A 21,196-nucleotide genomic window follows, 5' to 3' on the forward strand; every position below is an offset into this window, starting at 1 on the left:
GACATGTAGGCGTGGACACATGCTGGACAAAGACATGATTTACCAGCCAGGATCCAAGGAAAGATGGGTGAATCTCAACAATTAAGCTAATTATGGACAAATGGACAATTACTTTATAACTAATTATTGTATGTACCTGCTGCAATCTGATTCTTTTTAATGGACAATCCAAGAATAAATAGATAAATTTTTTTATAAGAATATCGTGATATTGATACTTTGAGAAGTCCTCAGTAGAAAAAAATAATACAAGAAGAGTATTATTTTACAGTCTCCCATCCAAGTACTAACCAGGCCCAACCCTGCTTAGCTTCCAAGATCAGATGAGATCGGGTGTGATCAGGGTGGTGTGGCCGTAGGCAAAGACAAGCCTCTCACTTGCTGCTTTTCTACTTTGACGTCTGGCTGCCGGCTGCCCTTTCCAGTGCTCAGCAAGACCAGGTCCTTTTGTGCTTTCCCTTCTCTTCAATTTTTTTGCTGGCTTCCTTAAAAGGTCTTGTAGACACAACGCCCCACTCAGAGCCGCTGAGCTCACTGATCGGCTGCAGAGCTGTCGACGGAACGTCAGCTTCACGGCCAATGCCACAGGCCGGGAGCAGAGGCGAGACTCACCGGTAGACCCGAGTAGGATGAGTAGAGCGCGGTTAGTTGCTTTCTAATAGGCTGCAGCCAGGGATTAACTTTTAATGAAAGGGAACAATCCCTTTGACTGTCTGCAGCACGCCACACCTAGGAAGCGCACTCTCACACACAAGCCAGCATGCACACGTGCTCGCACGTGACAACACCCCCTATCAGCCCCTACAACCTCTCCGTCACCATGCGTCAGACTCTCCTGCCTGTTTTATGATTTCAGGGCCCTAGCAGGAATCACCCCCCCCCTCCCCAATTCCTTCCGCAACTTCCTTGCCTTCCTTGCACTGAGGTTAGCTCTTTGTCAGCTGTCTGGCTTGGTTACACAAGCTTCTTTGCAGAGAAACATGTTACTTCTGCTGGCCCTCGCTAGGTGGCCGGCATCCAAAACCTTCCCTGGGCACCTGCTGAAAGCCTGGCCCCTTCACGGCCCTGGGTGCTTTTAACGCCATCATTTCCACACGGCGAGCTGCGGAGTCAATAAGCACTCCTAGCCGTGGCAAGGAGCTCGGTGTCAGGCCTGCGTGAAGGCGGCGGGGTAGCGTACTTATCTGCCAACTGGCTCAGAGGCCTTGGGGCTTCCATCATCTAAGTTACTTTTGGTCGGTGTCCGGCAAGGCGCCGTTCCATGCTAGCCGAGCTGGGCAGTAGGGCAAAATGTCATCAAAATGGTCTACAGCACCCGGTATTCCCAGGAAGTCTCCCATCCAAGTACTCTCCGAGCCCAGCCCTGCTTTGCTTCCGAGATCAGATGAGATCAGGCGTATCCAAGGTGGTATTGCCAGTAGAAGCTGCTCGATCCATCGCCCGGCCAGCCTTTCTCAGGATCGCTTGGTGGCGAGCAATCTGGCCGTGACGGGGCGGGCTCCGAAGGGTCCATGCAAAGTCTGTGCCGTCCCTACAGGTGTGGTTTGTTTAGCAGTGATTCACCCGCCGCATCAGGTGTCTTCAAAAATGTCTCGGCGCAGGGTCTCCTGCAGGCTAAACCCTTCATCGCGGTAATGTGACAGAAAGAGCAAGCTGGACCAGTAACTTGGGGGCAGAGCGAGACGTCCAGGGGTGAATGAAGGAAGAGGGTGAGATGGTTGCCAGTGACTTTGAGCTGCTCTTCAGGGGGGAGGGTCGTGTTGCCTGCAAAGGTCTTCTGCTTGGGGTTACCGGTGGTTGCCTCCAGCCACGGGGGAGACGCTGGTCCTGGTGAAAAGGAGCCTAGTATTAAAAGTACAGAAGCAACAATGCTGGAGGCCCACGGTGATCAGAAGGATGCTGGTATTTTGCAGAGATGAAATAGCGCAAGAGAGAAAGCAAATGAAAAAAAGAAAAGAGAATGAATGTGTGCACTTGTGAAAGGGAATGGAAAAAAGGCAAAGAAGAGAGTGCCCCCTGCTGGTGGAAGGAAGGAAAAAGCAAAAGCCTACAGCACCTGGTATTCCTAGGTGGTCTCCCATCCAAGTACTAACCAGGCCCAACCCTGCTTAGCTTTTGAGATCAGACGAGATTGGGCGTGTTCAGGGTGGTGTGGCCGTAGGCAGAGACTATCCTCTCAGTTGCTGCTTTTCTACTTTGACGTCTGGCTGCCAGCTGCCCTTTCCAGTGCTCAGCAAGACCAGGTCCTTTTGTGCTTTCCCTTCTCTTCAATTTTTTTGCTGCCTTCATTAAAAGGTCTTGTAGACACAACGCCCCACTCAGAGCCGCTGAGCTCACTGATCGGCTGCAGCGCTGTCGACGGAACGTCAGCTTCACGGCCAATCCACAGGCCGGGAGCAGAGGCGAGACTCACCGGTAGACCCGGGTAGGGTGAGTAGAGCGCGGTTAGTTGCTTTCTAATAGGCTGCAGCCGGGGATTAACTTTTAATGAAAGGGAACAATCCCTTTGACTGTCTGCAGCGCGCCACACCTAGGAAGCGCACTCTCACACACAAGCCAGCATGCACACGCTGCCCTTACAACCTCTCCGTCACCATGTGTGTCACCCTGGCCTGGATGCCACAAAATGTATTAAAGCTGTGTCTGAGAGCAAGGGGGAGGTTCTCTGGTCAGGGGAACATTAGCATGCAATGCCTCCTGTCTCAGGCCAGTAGGGGGAGCAGGCTGCCCCTATAAAAGCTGGTGCTGGGGGCAGGGTTAGAGAGAACTGGATTGCCTGTCTCAGCTCTGAGACGTGTCCCAGAGTGGAGCAGGGACAGAAAGTTGATTGCACCTAAGAGGAAGTGTGGCAGGAGGAGAGCCACAAGCCAGAGACAAGAGGCAAAGAGAGCCTGTCTTGGCAGAGAAAAGACTTAATTTTACCAGACTTTGGTGTCTGAGGCTGGAAGAATTCCACATCCCCCAGCAGAGAACCAGTCCGCAAGGGACTGTACATTCCTTGGCCTAAGAAGCCTGGAGGCCCTGCCACAACCGAAGGGACCAGTAAAGCCGTACAAGGCTGGGAGCAGAAAGGAACCCACGTCGCAGGCCATACAGGCGAGAATACACGGAAAGCTCGGAAACGTGGGCTGTTACCCTATCAGGAGGAGATAGCCAGAAGGAGCGCAGAAAGCACAGTAGGCCTACACCCTCACCCTGACCAGGGCCAATTTCCCCGTTGCTCTCAGACGTCCAGGTCCCCTCCTAGCCGGGACTGTTTATGGGTCAGTTTACCTGTTGTAGTAAAGACCCTGGACTGCAACTTGTTGTCTGTGTGCTCCTTGCTCCTCCCGCACTATCAGCACTGGGATTCTCACTACCATCACTCCCACCATCCATTATACTGCCCTGGGGCCGCACTCTTCCCGTGGGGAGTCACACTACCCTAGCTGCACACCTCATCAGCCCCAGCGGTCTGCATGCAGCGGCGGTTCCTAATAACCGCAATCCACGGGTGGCGTAGTCGGACATTATCAGCAGAACGTAGCAGACTACCATTGGCCTGACCACCCTGAGCCACGGAACCGGGTCGCCACTACTACCCCCATCGTCTCCCTATTGCCCGGATCCGAGTGCCCCACGGCCCAGGGGGCGAGTCAGCTTTGGCGTAGTCGGCAGGATTTCGTGCCCGCAACCACCGGGTACTGCGTGCCTGAAAAAGACTTTTGTAAACTTACCTGTGGCGAAGTTTCCCGCCATCCGGAGCCGATTCCCGCCATCGGACGCCATCTTGGACCGTTTCCCGCCGTCTTCTGCCTTCTTCCCGCCATCCGCAGCTGCTTCCCGCCATCGGACGCCATCTTCAGGACGCCGCGCGGGAAGAAGAGGGGCGTGGACGTCAAAACTGCGCGAGATCCGAAGCTCCGCCCCACGCTCCGACGCTGCGCAAGGTCCTGGAAGGGAGAGAGAGCGACGCTGACGTCATCAGGACGCGACGCCAGGTCCTCGTCCATAGCAGCAGCAGCGGAGCCGCGGCCTACAGAAGAGGATCGCCGGAAGGTAGGCCACGCTTAACTAGGGGGGAGCAAGATGTCAGACACAGAGGCGCCCACTACCACCAACGCAGCTGCAGCAGCAGTGATGCCCTTTTCCCTGCCCTACATCCCTGGAGCGGCCTGGCTGCCCAAATACTCAGGGGAGCCCCATGCCCTAACTGACTTTAAGGAAAGGCTATACAGTTTGTTCCAGGTTTACCCCCTGACAGAGGAGCAGAAGGTCAGCATATTGACAGGGCAGTTAACTGGCGCAGCCCAAAGGGAGGTAAAATCATGGCCCACTGAGGAGAAAAGGACTGTGAAGGGTATCCTGGCCCGGCTGCGGGGTACCTTTGATACACGTACCTCCCCTGAGATTAAAATGAGGTTCTATTGATGTAGGCAGCGGGCACAGGACAGCATTAGAGACTATGCCCTAAATCTGCAGGAAGCCTTGAGGGCTATTCAACAAACTGACCCTGGCAGTGTGCAGGAAACCGATAAGCTGCTAACAGAACAATTCATAGAAGGTCTGCTGTCTAGCGCCCACAGGGCCCAACTGCGCCTCATGTTCTTTCAGAACCCCGACCTGACCTTTGCCCAATTTAAGGACAGGGCCATGAGGGTGCTCCGTGAATCTGTAACCAGTGGTGCTATAAACCCCCGTGCCCTGCTATCACCTACCACCAGGAGGCGGCGCCCTCCTCTATGGACTCCGTGGAGGCTGATGCACAGGCCCTGAACCAAGCCCCGTCGAAAGGCCTGCAACACCAAGTCCAGGAGCTAACCAGGAGCGTCGCGGCGTTGACCAGAACCGTCCAGGCGTTGCAAGTGGACCCGTCAAGACCCATCGAGCTGGCTTCAAGTCCGGAGGATGTCCCGTGGCGTCGACAGAGGAGGATCCCGTCATTCCGAGGGAGGCCCACAGACCGCTACGCAGAGGATGGACAGCCCATTTGCCGTCGATGCAACCAGCCCGGACACATTTCCAGGTACTGTAATTTAAACGGGTCCAACCTGGGGCAGAGGGCCGACCCCCAGGCATAAGATCACCAGGCCCTTATAATTGGCGTGATAAGTACGTTGGGGGGCACCCAGCTTTACCCGTGGTGCTGGACGGTATCCCCATGAGCGCCTTGCTGGATACTGGGTCGCAAGTAACCACAATCCCTTATGTACTTTTTAAGCAGTATTGGACTGATGCTGATATCACACGGTATCCAGACAGTAACTTGAGCATCATCGCCAGTAATGGCTTACCCGTGCCGCAGATGGGGTTCAAGGAGATGACCATTAAAATTGGTAAAGTTGAACTGCCGGCACAGGGAGTGATTATTGTGGACATTGACGGTCATGAAAGTCACCCTAAAATAACTGTGGGTACTAACATAATTGAAAATTGTCTTTCAGAGGTAATTGTAATTCTACAACAGGTGGCGGTGAATGCTAGTTCCAGCCAACAGAGGGTCCTCAACAAGGAGATAAAAGCCCTGATGAGACGGCAGCAGGTAGAACTGTCTGGTGGTGAGATCGGTAGTGTAAGACTGAGTGACCCAATCCCCATTTCCATGCCTCTCAAAAGTGAAATGATGATCTGGTGTCGGACTGCAATCGGGTTGAGAGGTAGAGACTACCAAGCCATGGTAGAACCCGTGTACTCAGACAGCAGGCCCACCATTTTGACAGCCCGGGGGGTGGTTGATGTCCGTCATGGGAGGGTGCCCGTCCGCATCCTCAACATTGGGGAGAGGGAAGTACACTTACCCAGGTACGCTACACTCGCCAAACTGTTTGCTGTCGAACACCAAGCTATCAGGGCCGTGGAACCCTTGCCTCCATCTCCTCAGGCGGAGGGTAATGGCTCCCAGAAACAAAAGGAGGACTGGTGCCAGAAACTCCATGTGGGTGCTGACTCCACTCCCCTGCACCAAAAACAAGGAGTCTACCGGGTGGTACAGGAGTACGAGAGAGTCTTTAGTAAGCACCCGCTGGACTTCGGCAGAGTAAAGGGGATAGAACACCACATCCCGACAGGGAGCCACCCACCAATAAAAGAGAGACACAGGACTGTACCCCCTGCACATTATCAGAACGCCAAGAGCATGCTAAGAGAGATGAAGGAAGCTGGGGTCATTAGAGATAGCTGTAGCCCCTGGGCAGCCCCCTTGGTTCTGGTGAAAAAGAAAGACGGCACCATGAGAATGTGCGTGGACTATAGACAAATCAACCGTATCACCCACAAAGACGCATACCCGCTGCCTAGAATAGAGGAGTCTTTAGCCGCACTAAAATCTGCTAACTTCTTTTCTACTTTGGACCTTACTAGCGGGTACTGGCAGGTTCTTGTGGCAGAGGCTCACAAGGAGAAGACCGCCTTCACCACCCCGATGGGACTGAGCGAGTTCAACTGTATGCCTTTCGGGCTCTGCAACGCACCAGGGACCTTCCAACGGCTGATGGAATGCTGTCTAGGGCACCGAAACTTCAATACGGTCCTCCTTTACCTGGACGACGTGATCGTCTATTCGAAGACCTACGAGGACCATCTAAAGCACCTGGCCGAGGTGTTCGAAGCCCTGGCAGGCTATGGCCTGAAGGTGAAACCATGGAAGTGTCACCTGCTGAAACCAAAGGTCCAGTACCTAGGGCACGTGGTAAGCGCGGAAGGAGTGGCCCCCGACCCTGACAAAGTCACGGCAATCAAGAGCTGGCCAAGCCCCTCGAACATCAAAGAGGTGAGACAGTTTCTCGGGTTGGTAGGCTACTACCGAAGGTTCATCCCCGGGTTCACTAAGATGGCAGCTCCTATGCAGGACCTCCTGATCGGACAGTCTAAGTCCCGAAGTCAAAAGCCACCCTTCAAGTGGGATAAACCGGAAGAGGAGTCCTTCCGCCAGCTAAAGATGGCCCTCACGGGGGATGAGATCCTGGCCTACCCTGATTACGGCCAGCCTTTCATTCTCCACACAGATGCCAGTAATGTGGGACTGGGAGCCGTACTGTCCCAAAACCAACAGGGCAGAGAACGGGTGATCGCATACGCCAGTCGGAAGCTGAGGCCCACCGAGAGGAACCCGGAGAATTACAGCTCCTTCAAGCTAGAATTCTTGGCGGTGGTGTGGGCCATGACGGAACGCTTCAAGCATTACCTGGCCTCCGCAAAGTTCACCGTGTACACGTACAACAACCCGTTGACACACGTGGACAATGCAAGACTGGGTGCCCTGGAACAGCGGTGGATGGCCCGTCTCTCCAACTATGACTTCGTGATCAAGTACCGGGCAGGCAAAACCAACGCCAACGCGGACGCCCTATCAAGAATGCCTCACTTACCTGAAGGTGACGAAGACCCAGAAGAGCTGGAGGAGGTAGAACTCCCCGCGTTTCACCGGTATGGAGCCGCTCAACACTCTCACCGCGTGAAGGAGGAGGATCTAACAACTGTGATGATGAATCCCCTACCTCACCACAGCTGGGCCGAGATCCAAGATAGTGACCCTGCAGTCCGCCTGGTGAAAGATCTGCTGACCCGGGAAAACGCCCGCCTAGATCCAGATGCCCCAGAGGAAGCCAAGCAGCTATGGAAGGAGAAGAGCAAGCTGTTCCTCTACGAAGGCAAGTTGTGCAGAAGGATTGTCAACCACCGGACGCACGAGCTGACCTGGCAAGTCGTGGTCCCAAGGCGAGATGCAGCTATGGTCCTGGGGGCTTTCCATGACAGAGCGGGACACTTCGGTTGGAAGAAACTGGAGTTCCTACTAAGAGGAAGGTTCTTTTGGGTCGGCATGAGAGGAGCTGTAGAAAAATGGTGCAGAGACTGTGGCCCTTGTCACCTGAGGAGGAAGGACCGCACCAGCCAGAAGACACCCTTGAGGCCCATCGTCACCACGCAGCCTCTTGAGCTGGTAGCTCTGGACCATGTCAAATTGGCTCCCAGCCGGTCAGGATACATCTATGCCCTGACAATCGTGGACCACTATTCCCGTTTTCTAGTGGTGGTCCCGGTAAATCACTTGACAGCCCAAACAGCGGCCAGAGCCTTCCAGCAATACTTCTGCCGTCCACACGGGTATCCGGAACAGGTCCTGACAGACCAGGGTCCAGCGTTCGAGGCTGAAATCTTCCAGGAGTTCTGCAACCTCTATGGCTGTAAGAAAATTCGGACAACGCCTTACCATCCACAAACCAACGGGATGTGTGAGAAGATGAACAATATAGTCATTGATCTCCTGAAGACGTTGCCCCTGGAGGAACGCAGCCTGTGGCCAGAAAAACTGCCGGACCTGATAGACCTATACAACAATATCCCGGTGAATGCTACCAACTGCACCCCGGCTTACCTGATGCGAGCCAGACCGGGTAAGCTGCCCGTAGACCTGGAGATGGGAGTCATAATACCTGAGGACACCTCCCCGGATGCGGACTGGGATACGGAAAGGCAACTGCAGTACAAGAAGGTACAGGAGAGTGTGGAGAAGAGCCTGGCCCAGGTGAGAGAGAAGCAAGAAAGACTCTTCAATCAACACGCCCCTGCTGGTCCCCTAGAACCTGGTGAGCAAGTCCTAAAGCGAAAAAGAAGGCTACATAAGTTGGACGACCAGTGGGAAAGGGAACCCTACACCGTACTGCAGTCTGACCACGACAACCCAAAGGTGTGCGTAATCACCAAGGACGGAGGAGAAACCACTAGTGTCGTCTCCAGAGACCACCTCAAAAGGTGCCCCGAGCAACTCCGTAGTGCAGAAGAGGATCAGAGTGACCTTGAACCCGCAGAGGATAAGGAAGAAATGATCAGCACCATTCTCGGAGAGTTCCCTCAGTCCTGGACTCGCATAAATGATGCCATAGTGGTACCCGTCCTGCATTTCCTGCAACCGGCCCAGCAACAACCAACACCAGAGCCGGAAGGTGAAGAGGAGCCAGCAGTTCCAGAGGCAGAAGAGCCTGTACCAGCAGCCCAGGAGAGTCAACCCTCTGCTGACAGTGAGCCTGCCATGCCTGCGGTAAGCCAAAGAACCCGCAGACAGCTGCCTGCCCTACCTGTACACCCAGCTGGTAGCTGTACCCCTAACGCTAGTGGGGAAAGCCAGGTTGGTCCACCACCAGACAGTGGGTTAAGGAGGTCAACCAGGAGCACAAAGGGGCAGATACCCGCTCGCTGGAGAATATAGAGTGTACTAAGATTGTAAATAACCCTGTTGCCAAATGTTGAAATGTTTGCCAAGTTACCTGCATGTTTATTAATAGTGTGTTTCAGTTTCTTGCAGCTACCGTAAGGACTCACAGGTTATGGACTTTTTATAACCGGGACCTTGTATGGACTGCATTCTGAGCCTAACCCAGGAATGAACTAAGACTGTGAAGGACTTGGGGTAGGACAGACCCCCACCTGGTTAAGGCTCCCGTTGTATTGGTGATATGGACACCCGGTCACAGGCCACACTGTGACCTTAAGAACTCAATTTGTGCGTCGTCTGTCTATTAATGTTTTATTGTTATGCATATTGTCTTTGTTTATTGTTTAGTCCCGGAGTACTAAATTTCACTAGGGGGGAATGTGTCACCCTGGCCTGGATGCCACAAAATGTATTAAAGCTGTGTCTGAGAGCAAGCGGGAGGTTCTCTGGTCAGGGGAACATTAGCATGCAATGCCTCCTGTCTCAGGCCAGTAGGGGGAGCAGGCTGCCCCTATAAAAGCTGGTGATGGGGGCAGGGTTAGAGAGAACTGGATTGCCTGTCTCAGCTCTGAGACGTGTCCCAGAGTGGAGCAGGGACAGAAAGTTGATTGCACCTAAGAGGAAGTGTGGCAGGAGGAGAGCCACAAGCCAGAGACAAGAGGCGAAGAGAGTCTGTCTTGGCAGAGAAAAGACTTAATTTTACCAGACTTTGGTGTCTGAGGCTGGAAGGATTCCACATCCCCCAGCAGAGAACCAGTCCGCAAGGGACTGTACATTCCTTGGCCTAAGAAGCCTGGAGGCCCTGCCACAACTGAAGGGACCAGTAAAGCCGTACAAGGCTGGGAGCAGAAAGGAACCCACGTCGCAGGCCATACAGGCGAGAATACACGGAAAGCTCGGAAACGTGGGCTGTTACCCTATCAGGAGGAGATAGCCAGAAGGAGCGCAGAAAGCACTGTAGGCCTACACCCTCACCCTGACCAGCGCCAATTTCCCCTTTGCTCTCAGACGTCCAGGTGCCCTCCTAGCCGGGACTGTTTATGGGTCAGTTTACCTGTTGTAGTAAAGACCCTGGACTGCAACTTGTTGTCTGTGTGCTCCTTGCTCCTCCCGCACTATCAGCACTGGGATTCTCACTACCATCACTCCCAACATCCATTATACTGCCCTGGGGCCGCACTCTTCCCGTGGGGAGTCACACTACCCTAGCTGCACACCTCATCAGCCCCAGCGGTCTGCATGCAGGAGCGGTTCCTAATAACCGCAATACACGGGTGGCGTAGTCGGACATTATTAGCAGAACGTAGCAGACTACCATTGGCCTGACCACCCTGAGCCACGGAACCGGGTCGCCACTACTACCCCCATCGTCTCCCTATTGCCCGGATCCGAGTGCCCCACGGCCCAGGGGGCGAGTCATATGCATCAGACTCTCCTGCCTGTTTTATGATTTCAGGGTCCTATCAGGAATCACCCCCCCCCCCTCCCCAATTCCTTCTGCACCTTCCTTGCCTTCCTTGCACTGAGGTTAGCTCTTTGGCAGCCGTCTGGCTTGGTTACACAATCTTCTTTGCAGAGAAACATGTTACTCTGCTGGCCCTCGCTAGGTGGCCGGCATCCAAAACCTTCCCTGGGCACCTGCTGAAAGCCTGGCCCCTTCACGTCCCCGGGTGCTTTTAACGCCATCATTTCCACACGGCGAGCTGCGGAGTCAATAAGCACTCCTAGCCGTGGCAAGGAGCTCGGTGTCAGGCCTGCGTGAAGGCGGCGGGGTAGCGTACTTTGCTGCCAACTGGCTCAGAGGCCTTGGGGCTTCCATCATCTAAGTTACTTAAGGTCGGTGTCCGGCAAGGCGCCGTTCCATGCTAGCCGAGCTGGGCAGTAGGGCAAAACGTCATCAAAATGGTCTACAGCACCCGGTGTTCCCAGGGGGTATCCCATCAAAGTACTGTTCAAGCCCAGCCCTGCTTTGCTTCCGAGATCAGACAAGATCAGGCATATCCAAGGTGGCATGGCCAGTAGACGCTGCTCGATCCATCGCCCAGCCAGCCTTTCTCAGGATCGCTTGGTGGTGAGCAATCTGGCCGAGACGGGGCGGGCTCCGAAGGGTCCATGCAAAGGCTGTGCCGTCCCTACAGGTGTGGTTTGTTTAGCAGTGATTCACCCGCCGCATCAGGTGTCTTCAAAAATGGCTCGGCGCAGGGTCTCCTGCAGGCTAAACCCTTCATCGCGGTAATGTGACAGAAAGAGCAAGTTGGACCTGAAACTTGGGGGCGGAGCGATACGTCCAGGGGTGAATGAAGGAAGAGGGTGAAATGGTTGCCAGTGACTTTGAGCTGCTCTTCAGGGGGGAGGGTCATGTTGCCTGCAAAGGTCTTCTGCTTGGGGTTACCGGTGATTGCCTCCAGCCACGCGGGAGACGCCGGTCCTGGTGAAAAGGAGCCTAGTATTAAAATTAAATAAGCAACAATGCTGGAGGCCCACGGTGATCAGAAGGATGCTGGTATTTTGCAGAGATGAAATAGCGCAAGAGAGAAAGCAAATGAAAAAAAGAAAAGAGAATGAATGTGTGCACTTGTGAAAGGGAATGGAAAAAAGGCATAGAAGAGAGTGCCCCCTGCTGGTGGAAGGAAGGAAAAAGCAAAAGCCTACAGCACCTGGTATTCCCAGGTGGTCTCCCTTCCAAGTACTAACCAGACCCAACCCTGCTTAGCTTCCAAGATGAGACAAGATCAGGCGTGTTTAGGGTGGTGTGGCCGTAGGCAGAGATAAGCTTCTCACTTGCTGCTTTTCTACTTTGAAGTCTGGTTGCCGGATGCCCTTTCCAGTGTTCAGTAAGACCAGGTCCTTTTGTGCTTTCCCTTCTCTTCAATTTTTTTGCTGGCTTCCTTAAAAGGTCTTGTAGACACAATGCCCCACTCAGAGCCGCTGAGCTCACTGATCGGCTGCAGCGCTGTCGACGGAACGTCAGCTTCACGGCCAATGCCACAGGCAGGGAGCAGAGGCGAGACTCACCTAGGAAGCGCACTCTCACACACAAGCCAGCATGCACACGTGCTCGCACGTGACAACACCCCCTATCTGCCCCTACAACCTCTCCGTCACCATGCGTCAGACTCTCCTGCCTGTTTTATGATTTCAGGGACCTAGCAGGAATCACTCCCCCCCTCCCCAATTCCTTCCTTGCCTTCCTTGCACTGAGGTTAGCTCTTTGTCAAACGTCTGGCTTGGTTACACAAGCTTCTTTGCAGAGAAACATGTAACTTCTGCTGGCCCTCGCTAGGCGGCCGGCATCCAAAACCTTCCCTGGGCACCTTCTGAAAGCCTGGCCCCTTCACGGCCCCGGGTGCTTTTAACGCCATAATTTCCACACAACGAGCTGCGGAGTCAATAAGCACTCCTAGCCGTGGCAAGGAGCTCGGTGTCAGGCCTGCGTGAAGGCGGCGGGGTAGCGTACTTTACTGCCAACTGGTTCAGAGGCCTTGGGGCTTCCATCATCTAAGTTACTTAAGGTCGGTGTCCGGCAAGGCGCCGTTCCATGCTAGCCGAGCTGGGCAGTAGGGCAAAACGTCATCAAAATGGTCTACAGCACCCGGTGTTCCCAGGAGGTCTCCCATCCAAGTTCTGTCTGAGCCCAACCCTGCTTTGCTTCGGAGATCAGACGAGATCGGGCGTATCCAAGGTGGTATGGCCAGTAGACGCTGCTCGATCCATCGCCCGGCCAGCCTTTCTCAGGATCGCTTGGTGGCGAGCAATCTGGCCGTGACGGGGCGGGCTCCGAAGGGTCCATGCAAAGGCTGTGCCATCCCTACAGGTGTGGTTTGTTTAGCAGTGATTCACCGGCCGCATCAGGTGTCTTCAAAAATGTCTCGGCGCAGGGTCTCCTGCAGGCTAAACCCTTCATCGCGGTAATGTGACAGAAAGAGCAAGCTGGACCCGTAACTTGGGGGCGGAGCGAGACGTCCAGGGGTGAATGATGGAAGATGGTGAGATGGTTGCCAGTGACTTTGAGCTGCTCTTCAGGGGGGAGGGTTGTGTTGCCTGCAAAGGTCTTCTGCTTGGGGTTACCGGTAGTGTTGAGCCACCCCCGTAGTGTTCGAGTTCGGTTCGGTTCGTCGAACACCCGTGTGTTCGCCGAGCTGTTCGTCGAACTGTTCGTCGAACACCTTCGCACACCGTTAAAACCAATGGCAGGCAAACAAAAACACATAGAAACACATAGAAAACACCTTCAAAGGTGTCCAAAAGCTGACAAACTGCTCAGAAGACATAACTAACACATGGAAAAGTGACAAGTACATATAGTCATGCGAAAATAAAAGAGGTGGAGGAGTAAAAGGAGGGGGAGACACAGATATAGGCATGTCATGCCCTTCTAAAATCCAAAAAGTGAGAAGTCGACACGGCCAGTCCGCTCCTGCCCGTGCCACCTCCGTGTCGCCGGGTTTGTGCCAGAGCCGCGGTGAACCCTGACGGCCAGCCCCCCTCTCCCAATACTGGTGCCTGTCCGCTGGTGGGTCGAGCGAGCCCCCCTGTGGTGGAGGCAGCTCTAAGCTTTTTAATTTAAATTGTCTCTCTAATTCGAATGAATACACTTTAAATCCATTTACAAGGATCTATTGGAGGGCAAGTCTCATGCCAGCAGCCGCGGTAATTCCAGCTCCAGTAGCGTCCACTAAAGCTGCTGCAGTTAAAAAGCTTTTATAAGGATCGAGCTCGGCTGTCCACCGCAAGGCATCCTACTGCCAGTCCCAGCCCCTATGCCTTGGGGTGCCTCCTGATGCTCTTCACTAAGTATCCCATGGTCCCGAAGCATTTCCTTTGAAAAAATTAAGTGTCTAAACTACAGGTGGTGCAGCTTGCTTAACAGCCGGGATAATCCGCTGACTAGCAGACACTGCTACTAGGCACAAAGTATTTCCTGGGCTAGATGCAGTTAAAAATTTGTAATTAGATACTCTCGTTGGATGCTGAGAAAGCATTCCATAGAGTCTCCTGGCACGCCATATATGATTCTCTTAAAAAGCTTGGGGTAGGGGTCTAGGGGACCCTTTTATAGCCAAAATCACGGCCCTGTATCGCAATACGTCACCTAGGCTGAAGATAAATGGAACTGTAGCACCCTGAGGGCTCGGTTGCTACAGACGTATTGCACCTCACCCAGAGGTGTGATATCTCACTCTCAGGTAAGGATGGAGTGTGGATCAGGACCCGACACCTGCATGCATTACACCACATTGCCGTGGGGCAGGGCGACCAATATGCCCCTGAGATGGGCACGACAGTCCCTGTCCCTGGCTGGAGTGGGGGGAGGGAACACTGAGGAAGGGGAACCCTGTAGTGCAGGAGCAGGGAGGAAGCAGTTCCTGGGTGCATTGAGAAGGGAGTATAAAAGGTGGGCACCATCTTAGTTCAGTGCAGAGAAGTCTGAGCAGAAGTGGCAGGGAGCAGGAGCTCTGCATGAGCTCTGCTCCGGAGGCGGGCCTAGCAACAGAGGCCCAGGCCTGGAAGAGGGAGAAGGAAGGAAGAGGAGCGGAGAAGGCTCCAGGAACGAGGAATGAAGGGATCCCAGGGGTGCGGACGGGCGAGTCGCCACCGCACGCCCGAATCCACCTGCGTGGAGGGGTCAGGCCAAAGGGGAAGACCGGTCCCCGAACTAGTGGAGGCAGGAAACGACCCTCAGCTAGAAACCGGAGGCTCTGACATTTTATGTGGCGCAGCCCCTCGCTACACCCGCTAGGAAGGCACCACATAGGGTCAGGGAAACTGGCGCCAAGTTTACCAAGAGGAGGCCCGAGGCAGCCGGACAGAAGTGTTAGTAAGAAAGGCCAGACAAAGGACACACAAAGGGGGTCCTGTGAAGTGCTCCAAAGTTATCTGGGAGTTGTCTGAGCCCCTCACCTGGTGAGCACAGTACGACGTGGGCAGCCGTTACCTGCAGACGTGGTCTGGATAATAAGAACTGTGAGTAAAGGCCCTGAACTGCATCACTGACTCCGTGTCGTTACTGCTGCTGCCCTGCACCATCACCCCCATCCTCCGCATACACTGCCCTGAGGCTATACTCCTCCCGTGGGGAGTTATGCTACGCTCTGCTGCACCCACAACACCAGCCTCAGCGGTCTGCCCTGTAGCGGCGGTTCACTCTGACCGCAATCCACGGGTGGCGTAGTCGGACATTTAAACATCAAAACCACATAAATAGTACCGCCACTGGTTTGACCGCCCTGAGCCACGGAACTGGGTCGCCGCCACGAAGACTACAACCACCAGCATCCACCAAAAAGGGTCCGGCTTCGGGTGTCCCAAGGCCCAGGGGGTGCGTCAGAACATTTTCATCACCTTTCACAATCACCAATGGGACAAGGCAGTGATGTTCTCTGTCCCCTCTCTTATACATCCTAGTGACGGAGCACCTGCTCTCATCAATTCGCCATAACCCCAATATTAGGTGGATTGAGGTGGGAGGCACCGAGTACAAGTGCTCTCTATTTGCTGATGATGTCCTAGTATATATCACTCAATCACATATATCCATCCATGCTGTTATGGCTGAAATAGATCACTTTGTTACATGGTAAAATTTTAAAATCAATGCAGCGAAGTCTGAGGCCCTCGATGTCTCCCTCCCCAAATCCATATAGGATTCCATCCAGTCCAACTTTCCCTTTGCCTGGCCCTCACAGGGTATCAAATACTTAGGAATTCCTATTCATAGAGACCTCTCCCATCTATGTTATCTTAATTTTGGGCCCTTTATTGAACAACTCCATACAGACCACTGTTGGCAAGTTAGAACTGTAAGATTCACTACGTGAACCACTGGTGTTTTGTGGAAAAGCACATGTACACTGCGTTCCAAATTATTATGCAAAAAGTGTTTAGGAGTGATAAGGGAAGAATTTGTTTGTTTGTCAGTTAAACTCATTGATGGTGATGTGTGTCAGGGCTCTTTATATCACTGTAAGCAATTGCAGACACCTGTGCTAATTAGTTTGGCAGGTGTGTCCAATGAAAGGCAAGACTACTTAAGAAGGCTCTCTCACATTATTAAGCAACCTACATTTTCTGCCAAAATGGGAAAGAAAAAGCATGTGTCGGCTGCTGAGAAGCAACAAATTGTGGAGTGTTTAGGTCAAGGCATGACTACAATCAACATTGTGCGATGATCAGGATGAAGTGTCTTGGCAATCAAGAAGTATGTAGCTGATTCACAGTACACACGTGAGCGTGCTGATAAGGGCAAATTGAGGACTCTTTCCTACAGGCAATTACGTCAGGTTGAAAGAGCAGCGGCAAAAAAGCCTTGTCATAGCAGCAGACAAGTTTTTGAAGCTGCTTGTGCCTCCAACGTCCCCCGAACAACAAGATGCAGGGTCCTTCAGAGGTTTGCAGCTGTGCATGCGCCATCCTGTCGACCTCCTCTATCCACTTCACACAAGCAGAAACGGCTCCAGTGGGCCAAACATTACATGAAGACTGATTTCAAAACTGTTTTGTTCACGGATGAGTGCCGTGCAGCGCTCGATGGTCCAGATGGATGGAGTGGAGGATGGCTGGTTGATGGACACCCCACGCAAACACGGCTACAGCGCCAACAAGGAGGAGGTGGAGTAATGTTTTGGGCTGGAATCATGGGGAGAGAGATTGTCGGCCCCTTTAGGATCCCTGAAGGCGCTAAAGATGAACTCCATAATGTATGTGGATTTTCTCAAACAGCACTTCCTGCCATGGTTCAAGAAGAAGAACCGTGTATTTCACAGCAAGATCATTTTTCTGCATGATAATGCACCATCTCATGCTGCACATAAAACATCTGCATCTCTGGCTGATATGGGCATAAAAGGGGACAAACTTATGGTGTGACCCCCATGCTCCCCTGACCTGTACCCCATTCAGAACCTTTGGAGCATCATTAAAAGGAGTGTCTATGATGGCGGGAGGCAGTTCACATCTAAGCAACAGCTCTGGGAGGGTATTCTGTCCTCATGCAAAACAATTGAAGCAGAAACCATCCAAAACCTGACAAATTCAATGGACGAGAGAGTTCAGAAGCTCCTTTCGAACAAGGGGTCCTATGTGAAAATGTAACATCACCTAGAATAAAGTTTTGAGTTGAAAACTGTTTGATTTCAGTTTCTAACAACCTGCTAATGCTTATAATTTCAAAAATGACCATTTTTTTGGTCTTTATTAAAATGAAAAGGTTGATCGAAAAGTTTGGGGGATCTAAGAGTGTGGCAACCCAGTAGTCATGATTACTTCGAATTCTGACAATATGAGGGTCATGCTGCAGGTAGTGCAGCAAGAAGGCACTTATGTGCCTTGCGCTTCTCGGAGCCCCAAAATTATTTTCCGGGCTAGATGCAGCTAAAAATTATTTTTAATTTTAAATCTGGTGAAGCTTTAGTATAGATGGCCTAATAGGATCAGTGCTGCACACTGCTACAAAGCCCAAATTATTTTCCAGTCAAGATACAGATAAACATGATTAGTAATTTGAAAGCTTAAAACGGTTGGTAGGGTGATTTTAACCAATCATCAAGCTTTTACTCTCCCCAGGATGACACAGGGGTAGAAAAGTCGTTTCGGATCCATGATTTGTTCATCTTTATGAACGTGAGTCTGTCTACATTATCAGTGGAGAGCCGCGTGCGCTTATCTGTCAGCACACCACCAGCAGCGCTGAACACACGTTCAGACAGAACGCTGGCTGCGGGGCATGATAAGATCTCCAAGGCGTAAGTGGCTAGCTCCGGCCATTTATCCAGATTGGAAGCCCAAAAAGAGCAAGGGTCCAGTGACACAGTCGTGGCTTCAATGTTTACTTGGAGATACTCCTGTACCATCGTCTCTAGGCGTTGACTATGTGTCAGACTTCTTGTCTCCTGTGGCCTTGCAAACAATGGGCTAAAAAAGTGGTGAAATGATTCCGCAAAATTGATGTTACCAGCAGATACTGTGGTTCTGTTACGGTTTGAGTGCTGAACACTTGACGGTCCCACGGTTGGCAAGTTGGAACTGTGAGATTCACTACGTGCACCACTGGTATTTTGTGGAAAAGCACATGTAAGATTATGCAACAGTCTCTGCTGATACTCCTGCATGCGTGCATCCCTTTCTATGGCAGGAATAATTTCTGCAAATTTACTTTTGTACCGGGGATCTAACAGTGTGGCAACCCAGTAGTCAGGATTATTTCTAATTCTCACAATTCGAGGGTCATGTTGCAGGTAGTGCAGCAAGAAGGCACTCATGTGTGTTGCGCATCCAGGAGCACCAAGTCCCTGTTGTGTTGGTGGCGAGGTAACAATCATGCTTCCTTCCTCTGTCCTCTCCCCCCAACCTCGCACAACAGAAATGTGATCAAGGTCTCCCTCATCTGATGAGTCTTCCATCAGTTCGTCCTCCACTTCTTCCTGGGCTCCTGCACCTTCCTCACTAGTTTGGCTGCTACCATGCGCCCTGGTAAAACCATCTCCCCCACCCTCACATGCCTGCCGCCTTGGTGCTGCCGACCGTCTGGACCTTGCAGATGTTAGCCCTTCCGCATACAACTCCTCCTCCTCTACTTCCTCCACCTCCTCTTGTGCCACCACCTGACTCCGAATTCTGTTTAACATGTGCTCCAGCATGTAAATCACCGGAATAGTCATGCTGATAATGGCATCGTCAGCACTAAACATCTTCGTCGCCATTTCAAAACTGTGCAGAAGGGTGCATAGGTCCCTGATCTGAGACCACTCCTCCAGCGTGATTTGCCCCACCTCTGAATCTCGTTGGCCCAGGCTATATGTCAGAACGTATTGCACCAGGGCTTGTCGGTGCTGCCACAGTCGCTGCAACATGTGCAGAGTTGAATTCCACCGGGTAGGCACATCGCATTTTAGCCGGTGAAGTGGCAGGCCCAACGACTTCTGTAGAGATGTAAGTCGCTGAGCTGCGGGATGCGAACGGCGGAAGTGAGCACACAGCGACCGTGCCCTCTGCAGAAGGCCATCTAGTCTGGGATAGTGGGCTAAAAATTGCTGGACAACCAGGTTCAACACGTGAGCCATACAAGGCACGTGTGTGACATTGCCCCGGCGAAGGGCCGCACCCAGGTTTGCAGCATTGTCGCACACGGCCTTCCCTGGTTTCAGGTCCAGTGGAGACAACCATTCATGAAATTGGTTCTCCAGAGCTGACCACAACTCCTCAGCTGTGTGACTCACATTTCCCAGACATTTCAATGTAAAAACCGCCTGATGACGCTGAGCCCTACTGCCAGCATAGTAAGGAGGTGTGCAGGATCCCTTCTGCGCAGTTAGAAAGCTTGTGGCATGACCAGACAGGCTTTGGGTGCAGGTGGAAGACCGAGAGGAGGTTGAGGAGGCAGAAGCAGTGGAGGAACTTTGACATAAAGAGGATTGACGCACAACTCGTGGGGACGGCAAGACTTGGACAGCAGCCCCTTGTCCTGCTGTCACCATAGTTACCCAGTGCCCAGTCAGCGACATGTAACGCCCCTGTCCATGCCTACTCGTCCAAGTGTCTGTGGTGAAATGCACCCTGTCACACACAGAGTTTCTCAAAGAAGCGGTGATGTTATGTGCGACATGCTGGTGGAGCGCAGGCACACCTTTCTTTGAGAAGTAGTGCCAACTGGGCATCTGGTACTGGGGCACTGCGACGGACATAAGGTCTCGAAAATCCTCTGTGTCCACCAGGCGGAAAGGCAGCATTTCTGTAGCCAAGAGCTTGCAGATGGTGAAATTCAACCTCTTAGCTTTCTCATGGCTAGGAGGAAATGGTCTTTTACTTGTCCACATCTGAGGGACCGAGGGCTGGCGATTGTGCTTAGACGGGGTTGATAAGGGTGTCCCCGGCAAACTGCCGGTCTGTGAGGAAGATGCAGGCGGACATGTTAGGTTGCCTTGATCCAAAGGTGGTGCTATCGATGTCGGACAGCGCTCAACACCAGCTGGTGTTACCACCTCCAAAGAAAATGATGACCTGCCAATCACGCTGGCTGTTGCGGGTAAAGAGGTGGCAGGTCTGCGCCCCAAAACAGGTGTGACTGCTGTCCCCCCAGTCACAGAGGATGAAGAGGCCGCGGATGCACAAGATATGGCAGACGGTGGTTGGCCCGGCTGGCTAGGCCGCATTGTAGCACACTGAGCTTCCCACTGCAACTTATGCTTCATGTCCATGTGCCGGTTCATGCATGAAGTACTCAAACTATGTATTTTTTGGCCTCTACTTAGCTTTTGCTGACAAATGTTACAGATAACACGAGTTGGGTCATCTTTATCGATCTGAAAAAATGCCCAGGCTATGCAAGGCTTAGCACCCATGCGACCTGAAGAGCCACCACGACTTGTGGTGAGAGGCAGAGTTGTGTTTGAGGATGCAGTTGTTGACGTGCTTCCAGTACTACGTCTCTGTCCAGGAAGGCGCAACCTGACCTCGTCGTCACTAGCATCTTCCTCCACCTCCTCTGCTGACCTCATCTCTTGGCTGACTGTGGGTTGACAGTAAGTGGGATCTCCGACCTCATCATCATCACCCTGTGCGTTATCACACCCGTCGTCCTCAGAGCCAACCTGTTCCTGCCCTGACAAAAAACTAAAGTTGTCGCTCCAATCAGGTATTTGAGTCTTATCATCGTCTTCCTCATTGTCTCCACCAACAGGAGTTACAGTTTGGGAATGAGGGTCTACATTATGGTCAGAACCTTCTGCGTCTGGTCCTGGATCCGACTCATAAAGATTCTGGGCATCAGTGCAGATCATTTCCTCGTCTGGATTCACAGAAGCGCTGGAGTCGACCTCTGATTCCCAGGCTATAGTATGAGTAAACAGCTCTGCAGACTCAACCATCTGTTCTACCTCATACTCAGACGGGCAGCTGGAGATTTGGGAGCTGTGAGGAAGCAAGTGCGATTTGGGTGACACCTTTGAGGACTGGAATATTTGTGATGTTGAAGTTGATGTGGAGGAGAGCCCACTTAAAGGAGCACTTGAT

The 21,196-nt window shown here is 52.6% G+C and overlaps 1 non-coding gene and 4 pseudogenes across 1 annotated transcript; all 5 read right to left on the bottom strand.

The window, feature by feature from the left end:
• Window positions 1–1,303: 1,303 nt before the first annotated feature.
• LOC141268164 (5S ribosomal RNA) lies at window positions 1,304–1,423 on the bottom strand (annotated as a pseudogene).
• Window positions 1,424–2,044: 621 nt separating this feature from the next.
• On the bottom strand, window positions 2,045–2,163 carry LOC141266855 (5S ribosomal RNA). Its single transcript, XR_012320876.1, has one exon. It is a non-coding gene; the product is annotated as a 5S ribosomal RNA (ribosomal RNA).
• An 8,931-nt stretch (window positions 2,164–11,094) lies between these two features.
• On the bottom strand, window positions 11,095–11,214 carry LOC141269225 (5S ribosomal RNA; annotated as a pseudogene).
• A 621-nt stretch (window positions 11,215–11,835) lies between these two features.
• On the bottom strand, window positions 11,836–11,954 carry LOC141268943 (5S ribosomal RNA; annotated as a pseudogene).
• Window positions 11,955–12,770: 816 nt separating this feature from the next.
• Window positions 12,771–12,890, bottom strand: LOC141269291 (5S ribosomal RNA; annotated as a pseudogene).
• Between the last annotated feature and the right edge of the window lie 8,306 nt (window positions 12,891–21,196).

The sequence above is a fragment of the Phyllobates terribilis genome, unplaced genomic scaffold (genome assembly GCF_046119375.1).
Source record: "Phyllobates terribilis strain yellow unplaced genomic scaffold, ASM4611937v1 Scaffold_4__5_contigs__length_816908805, whole genome shotgun sequence".
In the NCBI taxonomy this organism is placed as follows: domain Eukaryota; kingdom Metazoa; phylum Chordata; class Amphibia; order Anura; family Dendrobatidae; genus Phyllobates; species Phyllobates terribilis.